The sequence below is a fragment of the Rhipicephalus microplus genome, chromosome 2 (genome assembly GCF_043290135.1).
Source record: "Rhipicephalus microplus isolate Deutch F79 chromosome 2, USDA_Rmic, whole genome shotgun sequence".
In the NCBI taxonomy this organism is placed as follows: Eukaryota; Metazoa; Arthropoda; class Arachnida; order Ixodida; family Ixodidae; genus Rhipicephalus; species Rhipicephalus microplus.
Window position 1 is genome coordinate 39,254,677 of NC_134701.1, and position 22,929 is coordinate 39,277,605.

A 22,929-nucleotide genomic window follows, 5' to 3' on the forward strand; every position below is an offset into this window, starting at 1 on the left:
GCATAACAGGTTCATTTGAATAGTTCGACACCCATAAGGCCGATCGCCTATCACTTATCGACAGAACACAATGTGGAATGAGCACATTTTTCTTGGCGCAATTAACAGGAATGGGCTCCACAAGAACATCAAACTTTCCTGCGTCCGAGGCAGAGGCGTCAACGCGTACGGTTTTCATCGAGTTGGGCGGCAAGACAACATCCTCAATGACGGTGATAGATCCTTGACAGCACCTAGGATCGTCAGTAAATGCCGATAGCATAATCTCGCCAGCACCGCAATCTACAGTAGCCCCGCACTCGCGTAGAAAATCGATGCCCAAGATGATGTCATGGGTGGAACTGGTCAGGACGGCGAATTCAGCCTCGAAGACCTTGTCACCCAAAGGGACACTAACAACACCCAATCCGATCGGGCACAATGTCTCCCTGCTCACTGCACGAAATGATGCACAACTGTCCCAGCGAAACATCACTTTATGTCCTAGCCGCAATTTGAAGTCAAGACTCATTACTGAAACAGCTGCTCCAGTATCTATCAAAGCCATCGTAGGAAGTCCATCAATAAGCACGGGGACCCTATTTTGCGTCATAAAAACGGGTGGAGGCATAGGCGGATGTAGTGACAAATGTTCGGCGACCTCACCTCCATTGGCCGCACCACCTAGTTTCCCAGAGGCGGGGAGGTGACGCGTCGACCAGGAGATGGGGAACGGAACCGGCGTGTTGTGGGGGGCGTCAAGCTTCGCACGGAGGAAGGCGAGTCGTTGCGTAAATTCCGGTGGAAATTGCGTCCTACATGTGTATCACTGTGGGTCATTTGCTGGAAGCCGTCCCCAACGTACGCGTCCCGCATTGAACGCATACCACCGCGCCAGCGGTTTTGTCGAGAAGAAGGTGATGGTCCCTCGTAGTAGCGTTGCTGGGGGCGACGCCTTTGACCACAAAATCGAGCCACATGTCCACGGAAACCGCAGTTATAGCACACAGGGGCCTCACGCACGTCGCCAAACCTTCCACGAGGCGCCATGTGCCCATGATCGTCCCACGAAGACACCATTGTGGGTGGTTGGCGGGAGGCGTTATGGAAACCACGGCGATGATGTAAGTTGTTGGGTGGGGGCTCTGGTGCTCTTGATTGGGGCACATCATATAGCGTGGCATCAACGGCAGCACACATTGCGTCGTATGGCGGGGAGGTGTTGATAGCAGGTGCTCTCGGCGGGTTGACAGCATCACGTCGTCCAAGTTCTTCGCGTACGATTTGCCTGATCATTGAGGCAAGATCACAGGGGGATGTTGGAGGGACGTCGACACTTGCAACGGTGGTGACGTTGGCAAGTCTACCAAATTTGGGAGTGATGCGCCTTGCCTTCAGTGTCTCAAACGTGCGGCAGTGTTGTATTACGTCCGCTACAGACGCCAAGGTGTCCTTGCTGATGAGGAAATTGTAGACATCCTCAGCAACCCCTTTGAGAAGATGCCCTACCTTATCATCTTCTTTCATGCGTGGGTCTACAGACTTGCACAATTCAGGATCTCTTCAATGTACGTTGTGCATGTTTCACCGGGGACTTGAGCACGCTGCATCAAAGTTTGCTCAGCGCGCTTCTTCTTCATCAATGGGTCCCCGAAGCAGCTCGCTATTTCTTTCTCAAACGCTTCCCAGGTCATTATTGTTTCTTCGTGGTTTTCAAACCACACCAACGCCCTCCCTTGAAGAAACAATCCGACGTTGGACAACCGGGAGGCCGCATCCCAACAGTTGTATTTACTCACACGGTTGAAGTGTTTCAGCCATTCGTCGACGTCTTCTCCGACCCTCCCTGAGAAGCTTCGTGGTACCATGTGCCGGGGCCACGCAGCGCCAGACGACGAGTGCGTGGTGTCGCCGTCAGCAATCGGATCCATAGAGAGCGGTGGTAGACCAGCCAGTCGGCGGCTTCGGCGTAGTTCTTGAAGTAGCGCTTCCATGATCGTTGGCCTTGGATCGCTCCGTTATACCCCGCACCTCCACCAATTTTGTTACGATGCGATGGATGCCTTTATTTACAGGAGATGATCAATGCGAGAGTCCAGGGATCTGGCCGATCACCACTCGTGCCAACCTCGTTCTCCTCTTCTTCCACGCGCATCCTCAGTATCGTAGCAATATATATATATAGTAACGAAGAGCGGCGCGGCAGCTGTGGGCCTTGGGCTGGAAAGCGAGGAAGAAGAGGCAGAATAGAAAAGCTTGCCCGACGAACGGGTGTTGTGTCTGTCTCGCTTATTACAATGGCGCAACTGTTCAACAAACCTGTGTGCGACGACCTGCGTGAAGAAACCGTCCTACGGAGCGGACGCACTCTCCAGCAGCCGGCAGCTCCTGCTACCGTTGCCATGGCATCCGACCTGGCCACCGCGGGTACCGAAGCCAGCGCGCTGCCTGCAGGCGTCTTTGCCAAACCACAAGGTGACTCCACTGACTTGGCTTCGCAAACCGCCTCCTTGCCCAGGGATGCCGTACACGCTCCCTTGGACTTCGCCTCAGGTAACATCTCTGAAGCAACGTCAGTACTGTCGCCAGAAGACAGGCGTAATTCCTCGCCTGTAGCCGCCAGCGAACTCTGCACGGTTCTGCAGGCCATCGCTACTTCGAGCCAGCGTCTTGCAGACGCCACCGTCACCTTCTCAGCAGCCTGTGCACGCACCACGTTGCCTCCTCCGTCTATGGCAGAAATTCCTGACTTTACTGGCGTTGATCAAGACCCAACCGTCTGGCTGGATGAAATCTATTCGTTGGCTTGTCGACATGCATGGACTGACGACGTGACGCTATCGCTAGCCGTAAGCCGACTGCGTGAGTCCGCCAAAGCGTGGCATCAATACGATGGCTGCAAGTACAAATCCTGGAGTGACTGGACTACAGACTTCGTCACGGCCTTCCCCCCACTTCCATTCGCATACGACGACCATTTCATGCGCATGTGATCACGTCGGCAGGCTCCATCGAAAGACGCCCGTAAATACGTCTACGATAAGCTCGGGCTTCTCGACAAATGTGGCATTACATGGCTCTCTCCGGCTGCCCGCCAGTGTGTCGTCGATGGCTTGGCTGACCCTACCCATGCTGCAATTTATCTTGCCAGTCACCTGAAGCGTCACCCAAGGTTTTCACTCAAAAGGCAGCCGAACTTCAGCAAAACTCTCGTCGTCGGCTTAGCTTGGACACATTACCGACTGTCCGTTCGACATACGCCTCCACACGACACGGATGCCTCAGGCGTGGTCGCATTGGCCACAACGCCAAGGAGTGTCGTCAACCTTTCCAGACCCGAATCCACTACCAAGCTTGTCAAACTCCTCAGATGTCCATTCATGTTGAGGGAATAGGTGACCTATCTGCTCTGGTGGATACCGGTGCGGAACGAACGGCGCTACACCGACGTCATGCTCCGGACACTATCCGACCGTGGACGCAAGCTCCACTCTGCGGACTTGGAGGAAGTGCTATGCCAGTCGGAATGCTCGACATTTCAGTCCGGACGGCAGCGGGCACTAAAGTTCTTCCAGCCACTCTCGTCTTTGAAGACCTCCCTGCCGACATGATCTTGGTGCTAACTTCTTGCTATCTGATGACATTGAGGTCACCATACGTCGCGGCCACGTCGAGCTCCGGTCTTCGACAGCTGGTACTACCGCCACAACCCTGCCACCACCGACAGGTTAGCAGTCCACTCCACCTACCTTATCTTTTATATTGGCTCGCCATCAGCCAGTATTCGCTAGCAATACAGCAGAACTGCCACGCACTAATTTGCTGCTCCATCGCATACCGACGGGAGATCATCCGCCAGTATGCGTGCCACTGCGACGATACGCTGAACGAGAACGGGCGGTGATCGCAGAACAAGTAGATGAAATGCTTGCCGCGGGCATTATTAGGCTGTAATCGAGTCTGTGGGCAGCGCCAGTCATCCTTGTTCGCAAGAAAAACGGATTACTACGCTCCTGCGTGGACTACAGGCAGCTCAATAAGTGTACAATTCCTGACTCCTACCCTTTACCCCGCCTTGATGACGCTGTTGATACAGTACGTCACTGCAAGTTCTTTTCGTCGCTTGATTTACGCGCAGGGTACTGGCAGATTAACGTCGCGAAAGAAGATGTAAAACGGCCTTTCGCACACCTTTCGGTTTTATGAATTCAACCGCATGCCGTTTGGACTAAGAACGGCTCCTAGTACTTTTCAGCGTGCGATGAATTCAGTGCTCGGACCTTTGAAAAACCAAGCCTGTGTGGTGTACTTAGACGACATCCTGGTCGTTGGCAGGACGGAGGATGAACACCTTAGCAATTTCGACGAAGTACTACACAGACTCTATGCAGCAGGGTTTCGTTTGAACAAAGAGAAATGCCAGTTCGGGGTGTCCAAGATTTCAAACCTGGGACATAATATATCTCCTGTCGGCATTCAGCCACTCCCGGAGCGAATAGCTGCCGTGTCGCAGTATCCCACACCAACCTGCTCGAAGCAGGTTCAGTCATTTCTGGGTATCGCGTCCCATTTGCGAAGGTTTATTCCCCACTTCGCTTTGATCGCAGCTTCCTTGAGTGGTCTTTTTAAAAAAGACGCACGGTTTGAATGGGGTGTCTCACAATAAAATGCTTTTCGAGCTATAAAACGAAAGCTCACTTGTTGCCCCATACTAAGTCACTTCAATGAAGACTGGTCCACCGAAGTCCACACTGATGCCAGCCAAGTCGGCCTAGGAGCTGTGTTAGTGCAGCGTGATCCAGATGGCGTGGAACACGTGATCGCTTATGTCAGCCGAAAACTTTCAGACACCGAGCGCCACTATCCCTCCAACGAGCTTGAATGTCTTGCAGTGGTATGGAGCGTCGATGATAAGTTTCGACATGATCTTTTCGGGCGTAAATTCACTGTTGTGACTGATAATGCTGCTATAGCATGGATGTTCTCCAAGCAGCAACTTAAGCACAAATTTGCCCGGTGGATAATCACGCTGCAAGAATAAGATTTTGACGTGCGCCACCGCGCCGGGGGGCTAAACAACGTCGCCGATGCTCTCTTACAGAACCCCCTCGACTGCGCGCAACAAACCAGGCAAACCCACATTTTTTCGCCCAGATGGATATATCCAGAGCCCAACAGGAGGATAAAGATTTGGCATCCATTATTGCATCTATCACTGGCAAGGGAAATCACAGTACTTTTGTGATGCGCAATGCCGCATTGTACCGGCGTCACTGGCGAGCGGACCGATCCGAAGAACGTTACCTCCTGGTGATCCCGAAATCCCACAGGTCAGAAATATTACGAGCCATTCATGACTCCCCAGAAGGCGGACACATCGGCCAACGAGCCACACTCCGAAAACTACAAGAACGTTTTTGGTGGCCGAAGATGCAAAGTAGCGTCCGTTTTTATGTCGCCAGTTGCAAAACTTGCCAGCAGTTTAAGTGACTGCCTGGGTGTCAACCTGGATTACTAACACCAATCCAGATACGCGAAACAATTTTCCACATGATTGGCATTGATTACATGGGACGTCTACCCACCACCACTGCGGGAAATTGTTACGTCATTGTAGCAGTAGACTACCTGTCAAAATACGTGGAAGTGGAGGCTGTGCCATCTCTTGCATCCACTTACCTAATCGACTTCCTTAAGCACCAATTTGAATGGAGACATGGCTTACCAAAAAGTTAATATCTGATCGGGCTACAACGTTTCATAGCGGGGAACTGAAAAAGTACCTTTGCACGGCAGGCGTGCAGCACCACTTCGCATCCGCGTTTCATCCTCAAGCAAACGGCCTTACTGAGAGAACCAACCAGAGTATCCAGGAGCGTCACGCTCCATATACGAAGGCAGGGAAAAGAGGAGAAGCCAAATGGGACGTCCACCTTCCGTCAGCCGATTTTGCGATTAACACGGCACTGCAGACGTCTACCGGGGAAACGCCCTACGAAATTGTTTATGGGAAACTACCACAGCTGAAAGCGGTTCTCAGTCTGGATGCTCCCATTGTAATTCCACGTGCCAACGATCGCAAAGCGGCCTGTCAGAAAATCCGAACTGAGGCGGTCAAGAAAGCCACCCAGGCACAAGAAAATCAAAAGCGCCACTATGACAGACGCCGTAGACCCGCTCTTGCTTACAACATCGGTGACGAGATCTGGGTGCAAAGGGGCACCAGCGGGCATGGCAAGAAGCTACTCCCTAAGTTCGACGGGCCATTCATAATTACTCAGCGTGTAGGAGAAAATACCTGGCGTGTGAACACCTCAGATGCGAACTTCACTCTCGATAAACGCAAAAGAAACAACTTTGTCGTGCATGTGTCGCGCTTGAAAAAAGCAGTCGGACCGCTGCAGGTGCAATGAACTGTAATTTCTTTTTTTTTCGTTGTCAGGTCCGCAATGTGGCCGAATCTAACGAAGAGCGACGCGGCAGTTGTGGGCCATGGGCTGGAAAGCGAGGAAAAAAAAGCAGAATAGAACAGCTTGCCCGACGAACGGGTATATATATATATATATATATATATATATATATATATATATATATATATATATATATATATATATATATATATATATATATATATATATATATATATATGTATATATATATATATATATATATATATATATATATATATATATATATATATATATATATATATATATATATATATATATATATATATATATATATATATATATATATATATATATATATATATAAACGTAGTGTTGAACAAGCAAGAGTTCACTCGGCGAACAAAAGGTTTACTAGCGCAATCGCTAACCAAATGCAAGCCTGTGATCAAAGTGCGTCTTCTATCTCCACCCGAGCTCCGTGTCCACTGCTCTCGTTACAATCACGCCCGGGCGACGAGGGAGCCATCCTGGCGACATAAGGACAGGTGTACACAGAAGGGTCATGGTATGGCTTGAGCCGAGAGACGTGCACGATTTCTTGTCCCCGACGGCACTTGTCCGGAGATGCGTCCAGCGGCTCGACAAGGTAGTTGACAGGGGATGTTTGGCGTACAGCTCAATAGGGACCATAATACCTGGAAGAAAGCTTGTGGGAGAGTCCTGGAGGAGTAGAAAGAATCTATAGTTACACCAGTGAGTTAGGAGCAAAGCTCATAGGCGTGGTTGACACGTTGTGGCGATGTTTTTGGCGCGTCTGGTCGTGTAACGTGAACGCACGGGCAAGCTTCCGACATTCTTCAGCATGTGCTGCTGCTCGTGAAAGGGTTGTTAACTCTGAAGGGTCCGATCAATAAGGAAAAATAGTATCCATTGTTGATGACGGCTCGCGTCCATAAAAAAGGAAGAAAGGCGAAAATCCAGTGGTGTTTTGCGTTGCAGTATAGTATGCATATGTCACAAAAGGCAGTATGCTATCCCAATTTAACTGGTCGGATGAAGCGTACATGGCCAGCATATCTCCAAGTGTACGATTAAAATTCTCTGTCATCCCGTTAGTTTGCGGGTGGTAGGCTTTGGTAGCGCGTTGTATGCATTCTAAGGCAAAATTACCCGAAAAATGAGTAACGGAGCCCAATAGGCGCGTGCGATGAACGGATAGACCGTTGAGAAACAACCGCAGAGGGAAGCGTGCGGCGCGAAACCACTTACTCTCCGCTAGAGATGAACCGCCCGTGCATTGAAGGCAGCGCGAAAAGCGTTGCCAAGGTGACCAGCCCTCCTTCACAAAACACGTCCTTCTCCTCCTCAGCTGGCTCAATCTTTCCCGGTTTTTGCCAGCGGCGGTTGCGTAGCGTCGCCATAGAACACCTACTAGTTTGCGTCGCGCTCGGGGTGCTCGACTACGGCCGCCTGGATTTGGTGATCTAAGAATTACGATGTGGTGCTTGTGTGTACGCCTGGATGAGCTAGCTGCTGCTTTAGCGTTTCGCTGCACCCATAAAGTCTAGAGCAGGCCTCGACAGGTCACCACGCCGTGCTGTATATCACTGGCTTCAAGATAGTCACGACCAACACCCGACAGCACAGTTGGGAAGGCCAATATGGCAGCCGAGAAGAACAGGCCTATCGGATATATACTTCAGTCCAACTCAGAGCGGAAAACAGCGCTGTATTCTAAGGCAAGTAGGTTATCATTCTTTATTCTACTCTACTTGTCGCGTTTGTGATACGGATCGTGCTTGATGGTAACGGGCTCGGTCGTGTTGTATATCGCACGCACGAAATGCATCGCGAAGGTCAGCTTCGGCGTCTGCGATTCGCCTGTGCTTTGCGACCGCCCGGCAATTGGCCGCCATTGCCGTCGGCCTCCCATACTCTCGCTCATCGACTGCTCGCCTGTCTTCGCCGCCGCGATGAGCTGCGTGCTGACGATATTGCGCGGAGACCTCGTCGCTGTGTTGGGAGTCGTCGAAAACACGTTGCGGGTTCTCGTAAAGAGCTTGGTTGTAGTATGTCGCGCGCTGTAATTGCACCAGCACGGGCTAGCGGGGCTTTCGCTAGCGTCGGAACTCACTGAACATTGGTCGCCGTTGCAGTTGGCTTGACCGTCAGTCGGTCGCAAACAGCTCGGCGCAGTCCGTTGACCGCGGTGGCGGTCTCGCGTTTGCGCGCTGCACTCGCTCGAGTCTGGGGAAAAGGGCCGCATTACCGTCGATTTCTTCGGTGCTAGCTCAAACCAGCTCGACGCGGTTCGCGGCGGTGGCCAAGCGTACGCTCGCTCTTTTGTTCGATCTTCGCTGGCAGCAGACTCTCCGCGTGCAGTGCCGTGTTTGGTCTCGCGTTCGCTTGCTCGAGCTGAGCGATGTCGCTCGCTTTGGACTCGCCGACTTGTTAGCGGCACGATGATTCGCGGAGTTGTAACTGCGGCCGCCTATTGTGCTACGGAGATCTGTTGCACTACGGGGATCGCCTGTTGCGCTACGGAGACTGTTGCGCTACAGGGATCGAAATGAGTCTTTGACGATGTGTGACATCACGGTGAAATTATCAGCATGCCATTTCTCAGATATGTTTTCATTTCACCTTGCACGTATTTCTCATATGCATTTGTATTCATCCTCTGTCACGTGTGACTCACTATTTTACATACCTATTGTGCAGCCGTGGGCACACACCGTGCTGAGGACTGTGCGCTGGCGTCTGCGATGCCCGTCATCCATCTCTTTCGTCAGATTAGCTTCAGAAGGACTGTGCGAGATGTGAAGGTAAAGTTACTTGTGCGTCATATTTTAACGCTTGTTTTTATATTAACGTGTATGTACTTGTCATATGCGTGCGTCTTCATCTTCTGTGACGTGTGCCTAACTATTTTTACTATATTATTTGTGTGGGTGCTGACACCCTCTGTAAAGTTGTTTGCGACGCGGGGCGCACGTGTCTCGAACAGAAGCCGTGTTTCGGGGGTGAAAACAGCCAGACGATAGATGGCGTTGTGTTCGCGTTGAGTACCACTGTTGGTAGAGTAGTAGCACCGGCGGTGACCCCTGGCGGAAAGCAGGCCTTGGTTGCGGGCGAGAATTGAGCGAGCCTCTTCTGCGCGTAGCGGTTGTCGCCAACGGTTGTCTCTCGCGGTGGGTCTGCCGGGGACGGCACCGCGGTCCGCCTGCGGTAGGCCCACGTGGTGAGTGAAGCGTTGGCGGCGCCGCCTTTTGTGTGATCTCCTATTATGTTGTTTGAGTGGTCGGTAATTTTGTGTAAGGATGTCCTAGTGTGTTAATTACGATTGATGTATCAATTCGGCGAATGATATCCTCCTTCATATATTAGTCAAATAAATGTATGTTGTTGGTTTGTACCAACCGTGTCTGCTGTGTCCGATCACTCTAAGAGCGTGGCATGGCCCTCGTTCGCCACGTCGAGACCCCACATATTGTACGTGCAGGCGTGGGAACACAACAGGCAGAAGGCTGCGTGTGCCGGCGTCTGTGATGTTTGTCATCTATCGCTTCCGTCGGAGGAGCTCCTCAAGGAGTGAACAAGATTCGACAACGAGACTGGACTTGTACACTTCACCATGAATTCACTTAAGAGAATGGGGAAACTTCATGTGTATGTAGAAAAATCAAAGATTTCGATGTCTCACTTTTTTATTTCGTTGTTGCCGTGACTGTGAAAGGAGTTACACATAGGTGGCTAACTACTTTATCGCGTGTTCTTTTCTGCGGAATTTGTTTCCCACTGCGCAGAAAAAAAGGCGAAAAAAGTATTAGGCCTGGCGGTAAATAAACAAAAATCTATGTTCGAACTGAGGACAAAAAGTTCATCCGCTTAGAGTATTTGAGTGGATCAACCGTCCGTCCGGCAATGTGCAACTGTGAGGACTAACGGTTGCCCGGTAAGGTGTAAATGTAGCAATTAAGAGTTGCTCTATAAGGTGCAAATGTGAGGACGAAATGTTAGCCCTTTTGGGTTAACTGTGGGACTAACGGTCACTCACCAAGGTGTAAATGTGAGGAGAAAATGTTAGTCCCTTGAGGGGACTAACTTTTAGACCCAATGCCATTAGTCCTTAATGGTGCATTCAGACGACGGATCGAATCCCGATGTGGCGGGACGGACGGCGCGTCACGTGACCTCACATCAGCGATTCCCCTCGTCCGCGTGGCTCGCGGACGGATGAACCCAACCTGTTTCTCACATCGGGATTCTGGCGGGGGAGAGCCGGTACTTCAGCGGAATAGCTTGGGGTCGGTGGCAACCAGTACACTTTTCGTCTGCTCGCGGCATGTCCTCCATGGCTCGCGGACAGCTGCTTGACTGGTCGGCATCATCTACGCTTGAGCATTGTTTACTTAGTTTCTGGAGACTTTGTTTTCGGGTGATTTAATATGCAGAAATCCCTTTTGGTGGTTCGGGAAATGTCGCCGCCGTCGCTTAACACGCGAGATTCTTAGCCGTCATGGTGGTGAAATATTCCAACTTCTGCAACCGGCGACGTGCCGCTTCTAAAAAAAAAAGGCGGGAGACACATTCAGAAGTTCTACAAGTGGGGAATAATGTAGTTGAAAGAATATCCAACTAGCAACTCCCTTTTCTCCTGAAAGAATAACACTACTCGTTCATTTGTCAAAACACGACAGACATCGCAGCCAAGCTTCGCTTCTTGCGGGCATCCATGTTGAATACTCTCAAACCGGTCTGCTGCCAGCGGGCGCAGGTGAGCGCCGAATCTGCTGTCGAGGGTGATCCGGCTGTTTTCCCCTAGGACACCGTCCGTCGTGTGGATGCGCCTGCAGGCGGACCATCCGCGGATTAGCTGTCCGCGTCCACGACAAATCCGGATTCGGTCCGTCGTCTGAATGCACCATAAAGGGATTAATGGTTGTGGCAGCCCCATTAGTCCCCAAAAGTACGAACCACACACCCTTTTAACACCCTTTTGTCTTAGAGTTTGATGCGACACTCGCTCAACAACGCTTTGATGGCATCGGAGAAAAAACCGCGGTGGCTTAGTAACTCCCTAGGTGCTCCATGCCCTACCAGGTTTTGCAGTGAAAAACATGCAACGCCTTTTGCGGTAGCAGAAGGTGAAGCAGCTTTAAGCGTACCACGTTAGGTGGTCGATAGCGACAATGACACAGCGGTTGCTACTCGAAATATAGGGAAGCGAACCGTAAAGGTCGATCCCGACACGATCGAAAGGACGTGTGGGACATGGCAACGGCTGCAAGGAACCAGTGGTATTTTGAGCAGGCATCTTGCGTCGCTGGCACATAAGGCAGGACCTTACGCAACGGCGAACGAAACGGTACATACCGCGCCAGTAGTACCGCAGCTGCAAGCGAGTGTATCTTTTTAACACACTGGCGTAGCCACATTGCAGATAATCGTGGAACGTGGCGCAGATGTTAGATCGGAGATGTCGGGGAATGACCAGCAACCACTTACAGCCGATCGAGCTGTAGTTCCGGCGGTAAAGCAGGCTATCCCGAATAGCATAGTGTTGTGCTTGACGGCGAAGCGTTCTGGAAACTGGAGCGGGTGTCCGGTTTGAGAGAAAGTCCAAAAGGGAAGAAATCCAAGCGTTTTTGCGTTGCTCAGAAGGCATGTCCGAAATGCTGATGGCCAACGCAGCACTGGTGGAGATAGGTGAGCAGACAGGCTCTGAAGCCGACGGCGAGCGTGACAGGGCATCACCGTCGGAACGCTTCCGGCCAGAACGGCAGATAACACGGATGTCGAATTCCTGTAACCGCAATGCCCAACGAGCGAGCCGACCATTCGGATCTTTTAGTGAAGATAACCAGCAAAGCGCATGGTGGTCTGTCACAATCTCAAACGGACGTCCATATAAATAAGGCCGGAATTTTCGATTGCCCAAATAATGGCGAGGCACTCCTTTTCAGTGACACTGTAATTCTTCTGGGCTTTACTGAGGGTGCGGCTGGTATTGGCGACGACGTACTCGTCAAAGCCTTCCTTGCGTTGGGCCTGTATGGCCTCTAGCCCGGCACCACTAGCGTCCGTATGAAGCTCCGTTGGAGCATATGGATCGAAATGTCGAAGTATGGGAGGCGTTGTGAGGAGCCGTGTGAGTTCCTGTAATGCATCATCACACGCCTGCGACCACGCTGACAAATCAGAACTTCCGGCGAGAAGATTGGTCAAGGAGCGATAATGGAGGCGAAATTGTGGACGTAGCGCTGGAAGTACGAACATAGGCCGATGAAGCTTCGGAGCTCTTTGATGGTGGTTTGTTTTTGGAACGCCGTGACTGCATTAAGTTTTGTAGGGTCCGGAAAAATGGCGTCCTTAGAAACCCCATGGCTGAAGATTACAAGCTTGCGAGCGCCAAAGTGGCATTTCTTCAGCTTAAGTCGAAGTCCCGCCGTGGAAAGGCACGTAAAAACTTGCTCGAGGCGGCTGAGGTCGGTCGTAAAGTCGCATGAAAATACCACAATATCCTCCAAATAACAGAGGCACGTTTTCCATTTCAGACCTCGCAGGATGGTATCCATCATCCTTTCGAAAGTGGCAGGCGCATTGCTGAGGCCAAAGGGCATCACGTTGAGTTCATTTAGTCCATCCGGTGTTACATAGGCTGTCTTCGGGCGGTCACCCTCTGCCAGGGGCACCTGCCAGTAGCCGGAGCGTAAATCTAACAAAGAAAAGAACTCTGCTCCTTGTAGGCAGCCGAAAGCATCGTCGATGCGAGGTGTTAAAAGGGTGTGTGGTTCGTTCTTTTGGGGACTAATGGGGCTGCCACAACCATTAATCTCTTTAAGGGCTAACGGCACAGGGTATAACAGTTAGACCCCTCAAGGGACTAACATTTAGTTCTCACATTTACACCTTGGTGAGTAACCGTTAGTACCACAGTTCATCCGTTCATCCCAAAAAACTAACATTTAGTCCTCCCATTTGCACCTTATAGAGCGACTGTTAATCCCCACATTTACACCTTACCGGGCAACCATTACACTCTAAAGAAAGAGCGAGTAAAAGGGCATCTTTTTGTCCCACAACAATCATTGCCATCTATTTTGCGTTCCATCCTTGCGCTATCGCCCCGCGCCCGGTACATTCCGGTCACGATCGACATGCCCATTATCAGGGTTACAATGCATTCTCGATGAAAAAGTGGCCAGCGCCGAGTTTTCAAGAAAGGAAGTGCACGCAAGCCTGATGACGATTATTGTTGTGTGAGAAAAAGACACCCTTCTTACTCGATACTTTTTAGAGTGTAGTCCTCACAGTTGCACCTTGCCGGACGAACGATTGATCAATTCAAATACTCCAATCAGATAAACTTTTGGTTCCCAGTTCAAACATTGTTTTTGTTTATTTTCCACCAGGCCTAATATTTTTTCGCCTGTTTTTCTGTGCCGTGGGCAACAAATTCCACAGAAAAGAACACGCGAAAAAGTAGTTAGCCACCTATGTGTGACTGCTTTCACAGTCACGGCAACAACGAAAGACAAAAGTGAGACATCGATATCTTTATTTTTATACATACATGAAGTTTCGCCATTCTTTTAAGTGAATTCATGGTGAAGTGTACAAGTCCAGTTTCGTTGCCAAATCTTGTTCACTCCTTAGGGAGCTCCTCCGACGGAAGCGATAGATGACAGGCCAGCGCACGCAGCCTTCTGCTTGTTGTGCTCCCACGGCTGCACGTACAATAATATAGTAAAAATAGTTAGGCACACATCACAGAAGATGAATATGCACGAAGATGACTAGTACGTGCACGTTATTATAAAAAGAAGCGTTAAAATATGGCACAAATAACTAAACCTTCACATCTCGCACAGTCCTTCTGAAGCTGCTCTGACGGAAGAGATGGATGATGGGCATCGCAGACGCCAGCGCACAGTCTTCAGCACGGTGTGTGCCCACGGCTGCACAATAGGTATGTAAAATTGATTGATTGATGCATTTGTTGGGTTTAACGTCCCGAAACCAACATATAATTATGAGAGACGCCGTAGTGGAGGGCTCCGGAAATTTTGACCACTTTGGGTTTTTAACGTGCACCCAAATCTGAGCACACGGGCCTACAACATTTCCGCCTCCATCGGAAATGCAGCCGCCACAGCCGGGTTTCGATCCCGCGACGTGCGGGTCAGCAGCCGAGTGCCTTAGCCACTAGATCACCGCGGCGGGGCTGGGTATGTAAAATAGTGAGTCACACGTGACAGAGGGTGATTACAAATGCACATGACAAATACGTGCAAAGTGAAATGAAAACATATGTGAGATATGGCATGCTAATAATTTCACTGTGATGTCACACATCGTCAACGACTCATTTCAATCACTATAGCGCAACAGTCTCCATAGCGCAACAGGCAATCCCCGTAGCGCAACAGATCTCCGTAGCGCAACAGGCGGCCGCAGTCACAACTCCACGAACCACCGTGCTGCTAACAAGTCAGCGAGTCCTAAGCGAGCGACATCGCTCAGCTCGAGCAAGGGAACGCGAGACCAAACACGGCAGTGCATGCGGAGAGTCTGCTGCCAGCGAACATCGAACAGAAGAGCGAGCGTACGCTTGGCTACCACCACGAACAGCGCCGAGCTGGTTTGGAGCTAGCACTGAAGAAATCGACGGTAATGCGGCCCTTTTCCACAATCTCGAGCGAGCGCAGCGCGCAAATGTGAGTCCGCGGCCGCAGCCAACGGACTGCACCGAGGTTTTTGCGACCGACTGACGGGGAAGCCAACTGTAATGGCGACCAATTTTCAGTGAGTTCCGACGCTAGCGAAAGCCCCGCTATCCCGTGCTTGGGCACTTATAGCGCACGACATACTACAACCAAGCTCTTTACGAGAACCCGCAACGTGTTTTCGACGACTCCCAACACAGCGACGAGGTCTCAGCCCAATATCGTCACCACGGAGCTCATTGCGGCGGCGAAGACAGGCGAGCACTCGATGAGCGAGCGTGCGGGAGGCCGACGGCAATGGTGACCAATTGCCAGGTGGTCGAAAAGCACAGGTGAACTGCAGACGCCGAAGCTGACCTTCGCGATGCATTTCGTGCGTGCGATATACAACACGACCGAGCCCGTTGCCGACAAGCGCGATCCGTATCGCACACGCAACAAGTAGAGTAGAATAAAGAATGATAACCTACTTGCCTGGGAATCCAGCGCTGTTTTCTGCCCCGAGTCGGACTGAAGTATATATCCGATAGGCCTTTTCTTCTCGGCCGCCATATTGGCCTTCCCAACTGTTGCTGTCGTGTGTTGGTCGTGACTCTCTTGAAGCCAGAGATATACAGCGCGGCGTGGTGACTGTCGAGGCTTGCTCCAGACTTCACTGGTGCAGCGAAACGCTAAAGCAGCAGCCCACGCTCATCCAGGCGTGCACACAAGCATCACGTCGTAATTCTTAGATAGTCGAATCCAGGCGGCCGTTGTCGAGCACCCCGAGCGCGACGCTACGCAACCGCCGCCGGCAAAATACGGGGAAAGACTGAGCCAGCAGAGAAGGAGAAGGACATGTGTTCTGTGGAAAAGGAGGGCTGGTCACCTTGGCAACGCTTTTCGCGCTGTCTGCATTGCCCGGGCGGTTCATCTCTAATGGAGAGTAAGTGGTTTCGCGCCGCACGCTTCCCTCTGTGGTTGCTCCTCAACGGTCTATCTGTTTATCGCGCACGCCTATTGGGCTCTGTTACTCCTTTTTCGGGTAATTTTGCCTTAGAATGCAGGAGGTATACATTTTTGCGCGTTATATTGTTCAGTCGGCGGTAGTCAACGCAAAACCGGATGAATCCATCTTTTTCTTGACGAGAACAACCGCGAAAGCCCAGTCACTGGTCGAGGGCTCGATGATGCCACGTTTCAACATGTCCACTTGTTCGTCGATGGCATGTCGTTCAGCAGATGACACACGGTAGGGACGCTATCTAAGCGGGGCTTGTTGACCGGTGTGAATACGGTGAACGATCGCAGAGGTTCGGTCTAAGCCTGACTGGTCACGAGCGAATGGAAAGCGAAAAAGGAGTAGAAGATTTATAATCTCTTGGCGCTGAGTTGGTGTGAGCTCAAAGTCGATGGCTATCGAGAAGACGTCCAGAACATCATTGGGCGCGTTGGTAGGAGTGACAGCACGAATTGGGAGCAAAACCGTAGAATCGGGTATAGTAGCTTGCAGAATGCACTCGTGAGGTTCGTAGCTTCCCAGGCATTCTCCCCGTAGTAGGGATGATGGGCTGTCCAAGAAATCTCACACATAAATGGCACCGTGGCCTTTGCATAAAACGATGACGGCAAACGGAAGCATGAAATTTCGACGGCTCACAGATGTCACCGATGGCATAAACAACACAGGCAATTTCGGAGGAGAGGCACATGACACCGGTACAACAACAGCTGAGAAAGGCGCAATGTCAACGTGAGAAGCAGCAAACACTCTACTCGAAGCGCCATTGTCAGGGTCATAACACGCACAGATAACGTGAGTTCGGAACGAGCACAGTCGAACAAAGCAGATTTTGCCGAAAGAAAGTCCCATCCAAGGATAACTGCATGCGAAGAACGGAATAAAACTACTAATGCGACGACGTACATCGCACCTTGAATGACGACTAGTGCAGGTCACAAAGCTGAAGGCTGAACATGGTGGGACGTAGCTGTCTGCAAAGATAGGTCGGTAAGTTTAGTGGTCATTTTCTTCAGGTTTCGGCACAGTGTCTCGCTGATTACAGATACGGCAGCTACTGTGTCAACAAGCCCGTGCACCTTGATGTCATCAATATAAAGTTAGATTTCGTTCGGGGGACAGCAGTTATGTCTTGAAATTTTCGCTGCCAACGCAGTTCTTGCCTCCGGGACTGTGCCCGTCAGTTTTCCCCTCGCGGTGGGCTGTTGCGACATAACATTGGAAAAATAGATCTGCGACGAGGAGAAGGCGAACGGCTTGAGCCGGATGGGCGGCGACCGGGACGTGCGTCTAGAGTTAAATCGGCAGGAACGGGATATCGCGGCTGAGTGGGCATGTAGTGTGAGGCCCCTGCAATGTCATGAGAAGGGAAGCTGCGACGGCGGCAGTGACGAGCTATGTGGCCTGGGATGCCACATGAAAAACATTGGCCGATTATCCGTAGTGCGCCATTGGCTCGCGGTAGGGGCACTTGTCGCTGAATAAGGTACCGGAAATGGTCCTGCAGGCGGCGGCGTCATATAAACGTTCCGAGTTGTTTCGTAAACAGCCGGAGACGGGACAGTAAACGGGCGGGCAGGTGGCGTCGACGAATAAACGTGGCGAGTTGCTTCATAGATAGCCGGAAACGATGGAGCACGTGGCCGAGCAACAGCGGCTGCATATGTTAGTGGTGCGGTAACAGATGGTGGAGCCTGAGCTGGCGGCAAAGTTTCGGCAACTTGTGATTCCATGACCTGGCGAAGCGTAGGCGACAAGAGTGCCATCGGCTCGGTAGTTCTGGTGATTATAGATAGCTGCCGGACGTTCTCCTCGCGTATGAATTGCTTCATGAGTGGCAATAACGCACAGTGGTTGGCAGTGTCATGGCGATAGTCGAGGGATGAGAGGTCCGCGGTGTCTTGAGCAGCGCAACGTGTGGAAACACGTTGTTTACGCAGCTCATCATAGTTTTGGCAGAGCTGAATAACCTCAGCGACCGTCTGGGTACTCTTCACAGCAAGCACTTGGAATGCACCGTCGTCGATTCTTTTCACGATGTTTTTATCTTGACTGCCTCATCCAGAGTCGGGTTGACGAGCTGGCAGAGGAAGAGCATATCTCGACGTAGCTCGTGAAAGTCTCATCTGTTCTCTGTACTCTGTCACGCAAGCACTGTTCAGCACGAAGGCGGCGGACAGCAGGACGGCCGAAGACTTCCGAGAGGGTTTTTGGCCAATTCCGACCAGGGTCTGAAATCACTTTGATGATTCCTGTATTATAGTTTCGCCACGTCGGTCAGGTAAAAACTCACATTCGTGAGCTTATCGGCTGCGTTCCACTTATTGTACGCGCTGACCAGTTCATACTCGGCAATCCAGCTGTCCACATCTTGGTCCTCTGTGCGACCAAATAGGGGGGGGGGGGTCGCGCTGCCGGAGAGCGCCAGCGCAGAAGACAGGTATGGGTGCGAGACCAGGAGTGGCAGCCTGAGACGGTCCCGGATCAGTAATTGCAGGAGGTGGTTTGAGTGTACGGCTGCGAAGTTTCAGGGTGAGGACCAGATGTATCCCAGCACTTCCACCACTTGAAACGGGGTGTTGAACAAGCAGGAGTTCACTCGGTGAACAAAATATTTATTTAGCGCAAGGGCTAACTGAATGCAAGCCTGTGATTGTATGTTTGTTTCTTTGTTTCCCTGGACTGGTGGCTCATAACACTCAGGGGGATTGGCCAAGAAAGCGTAGTGCAGTTTTTGTGATTATTTTAACTATGTGTAATGAATTTGTATTATAATATGACTATTGTTAGGAAAATCCCGTAAAAAGAGAGCAAACAAGAAAAAAAAGCAGAGAAGTCAAGTTGAAAATTTTTGAGATTTCAGGTGTTGTGATAACCACTCAGCTGCATTTACTTCACTTTGCCATTTAGAATTTTCGGGAGGGAGTAATAAATAATACTTGTTTGATTGAAGATCACAAATGTATACGCTTTGTTGCCTGAATACAATCGCAAACGGCATTGAAAGCATCCCTGTGGCAATGTACCAAAACTGAGGCACCAAATCTTAGTGCGAATTCCGCCGTCAATCTAACGCCTATTTTCAGAAATGGAATAACTAGTAACCTTTTTCGAAGTATAGCGTATGAGCGACAATACAAAAAAATAATGATCTAGTGATTCCATTTCTCCACAGATGGCGCGGAGGGGTGATGTTGTCTGACCAGCTCTTTGTAGATACAGGTTTAGGGGGGGGGGAGAGACACGATATAGAAATTTAGTAATTAAAACTTCAAGCTGTCTGGACTGACTCCAGTGAAGTCGCCATAGAAACTCGAGGTGGTTATATTCTGTTCATTTAGTTACTTTTTCTATTGTATCAGTGGAGATTGCTGATTTCCGATATCTTATTGCTGTAACATATTCAACATCTGGCAGTATGGATAAAACTGGGCCATCAAGTGCGGCTCGTGCTAAGGAATCGGCCAATTCATTTAATCTTAATCCACAGTGTCCCGGAACCCATAATAACCTCAGGAGTCTCAAGTGCGGGGGTACCAATGTTTTGAATGTCCTTATAATTCGAGAGTTCTCTGAAGCTTTCAGAGCTGCACAAACTGAAAGGTAATCCGTTATTATGACTGCGTTGTTTTGATTTGACGAAAGTTTTTTAAGAGCTAAAATAATCGCCATGAGCTCCGCTTCAAAAGCCGGAGTATAATCAGGCAGTCTCACTGAAAAGGACCAGTCAAGCGAATCAGAGGCAATGCCTACACCTGCCTTTTGATTATTTACTGAAGCATCTGTGGCTATTATATTTTTAATTTCTTCATGCTCCAAGTAATCTAATAATATGTTATTTAAAATTTTGAGAGATCTTAACTTGGCATTTTGGGGGAATATATCTTCATACTCAATTAAAACACGACAATTCGAGTCATTAGTCTCAATTACATTTCTAATGTTCACATTTATACCTTGTAGATTCTTTTGTGCAAACATTATCAGGTGTGTGAAACCGTGGCCAATGAGCAAGAAAGAAGGCGTCTGAGTTCGCGATAAAAGCATATTGAGATATTCTTGCCGGTAAGCTATAAAATTTTTAAAATGCTTGTACGGTCAAATTGCAAAATCGACAAAGTAGTGTAGGCAGACGCGCTTCCTGGTACTGTACGTCGATAGCCACAAACCTAGGGAGTCCCAGACACATTCGCAGTGTTTTTCGCTCCAACACAACTAGAGGTTTTGTTTTATAAGCAGGGCCACCCGAGAATAGTATGAATCCGAATTACATGATGGGGCGCATGTACATCTTGTACAACATTATCAAGGTGTGCCTCCGTAACCCATATTTACGGTTACATAGCTTGTGCAGTAAGCCTGAAGCCCGCTGTGCCTTGGTAGTTATCTACTCCACGTGTGGACCCCAGTTAAGTTTGTCATTATAAATGATTCCCAAATATTTTATAGAGTCTACTTGCTGGATGGGTTCCTGTTTATATAGAATTGAAATTAAATTGGGCCTGCAAGCGGAAACACCAAAAGGGCACTTTTGTTGACATTTAACGATAAAGAAATCGACTGCAACCAAATTTCTAACATGTTAATATATCTTTGTAATTTAGGTTGTAGTGAGAAAATATCAGTCAGCAGCAAAGAATGCGATGTCATCAGCATAAATGTGGACAGTAACTTCTTGATCTGTTAGAATTGTGCTCATTAAAGCATTAAATAACACTGGAGATAAGACTGCTTTTTGGGAAACTCCGCGCGTTTGTTCAAATCTAGATGACGAACATCCATCCTTGACGCAGTAGAATTCTCTTGATTTTAAAAATTCTGCAACCCACTCAATAAAATATTGTGGGAAATTCAATGTCTTTAGTGTATTTAACAAAATGAAGTGCTCCACACTGTCATACGCCTTGGCTATATCAAGCGTTACTAAAGCAGCATATTGCCTTCTTTTTCGCGCGAGCTGTTTTCGGCCCTTTAAATGAGTATGGGCACAACCAATAGGGAAATCACTACGAAAGCCGATTTGGTTCGGTTTTATCACTAAATTGTCTCTCACCCAGATACTTACTCGGCTATGTAGGACCTTCTCTACTAGTTTGACCATGTTAGATGTTATAGAGATTGGTCTGATATTATCGACTGTTAATCCTACACCCGGATTTTTTAGTATAGGAATGACCTTTGCTATCCTCCAATCCTGTGGCACCCATGAGTTTTATAAGGAGTAATTAATAACATAGGTGACGTCACTAGGCGATAAATTGAACAAAATTTTAATCATGGGAACTGTGATTCCATCTGGGCCAGGAGACGCTTAGGGTAAATGTTTAATCACGTTGGATACTTCAGTCTGTGTCACTTCGTCAAAGTCAGACATTGTCGTAGACTTGTGCCAGTTGTTTGGCACTACTGAAGTAAATCTGCTTTCCAGACCTTTACCGATTGCCTCTAAGGTAGTGGTCATTTCTTGCGGTGACAGATTATCACAAACTGCATTAACTGGTGATGGCAAGATTTTCCGCGCTCTCATATATCGGAACAGTGCTTTCATATGTTTAGGCTTCAACAGGTATTCATAATGTCTTCTGTCATATTCTTGTTTAGCTTGAGCAACCGTTCTCTTAAAGTCCGCTGCGATGAATTTATAATCGGCCCAGTTTTGGGGGGATTGATTATGTAAGAGCTGCTTCCAAGCTGCCTGACGTCGTCGGTGCTCTCTTGTACATTCATCATTCCACTAACGGCTATATACCCTTTTTTTGGATTCAGTAGTAAATTCGGCTCTTTTGTAGGGTCTTTTATAGACTGCGTTTATCTTCAGTGCTCTTGTATAATCGATCTCTTGCGAGTGAAAAGCTAATGCTGACTTCAGACCATTCTTAAATTTAGTGTAATATACAAATACTCTTACATTTCAACAAGATGTAATTATCGGGCAAGAAATTTCAAAACTTATCGGTAAGTGGTCATCGTTGGTGCCACAGTCCAGCGCTTTCCAAGAAGAAGTAGTAATGGCCGAACTGACAAAACTTAAATCTAAAGCCGACCAGGAGTGATTACGAATAAATGGAGGGGTTCTGACGTTGAGGCACGTCAGGTCATTAGCCATTGTCCACTCCCACAAGCGTTTTCCACTCAGATCAATTCTAAAACCCCACTCGTGTGGTGGGAATTAAAGTCTCCAACTGAAACTTTGTCCTTGCACCACGACTTTGTAGCTAGATCCAAACTTCTTGGGTCTTGAACTACGTCGGGAAAATACATATTAACTAGCGTGAAACGACTGCAGTTGGGTAATGTAATGTCTGCTGCCAAAATTTGGCATTCTGGTGACATATGTTTGTATGAACATTTGACTTTCATACTAATTCTATCACTATTAAAGAAAGCCAGACCCCCCAACTCTCGATGGACGGTCTAGTCGAAAAGACCGGAAGTTATTGAACTGGAACAAATTATGTACAGATAGCCATATCTCTTGAAATGCTAATATCAGGAGCAAATTTAGAAGACAAGTTGACCAAATCCGTAGATGCAGAATAAATTGATCGGCAATTCCAACGGAGAACCTTAAGCGACCCTATGGTTTTGAAAGAGCTGCTTCCGCTACAGCTTTATCTAGAATGCTTTCTTTCAAGAAATCTCTCTTTGAAAGGCTCTCCTTTTCCTTCAGATACTTTTTGTTCTTTGTCTGTTTTGGTGAGTTAGTTTTCCTTGACAGAGGGGATCTAGATCGCTTCAGGGACCTATGGTCCAAATCCATGTAATCTGAATCTATTGTATCTGCATCTTTGTCCTTACTTTGACTCTGTAT

The 22,929-nt window shown here is 49.1% G+C and overlaps 1 long non-coding RNA gene across 1 annotated transcript in view; it reads left to right on the forward strand.

Annotated features, from left to right (window-relative positions):
* The first annotated feature begins 7,794 nt into the window (after positions 1 to 7,794).
* LOC142796219 (uncharacterized) overlaps positions 7,795 to 22,929 on the forward strand; it is a 66,277-nt gene continuing 51,142 nt past the window's right edge. Inside the window, exon 1 of the long non-coding RNA XR_012893624.1 lies at positions 7,795 to 16,043. This is a non-coding gene — a long non-coding RNA (uncharacterized LOC142796219). The remainder of the gene's footprint in view (positions 16,044 to 22,929) is intronic.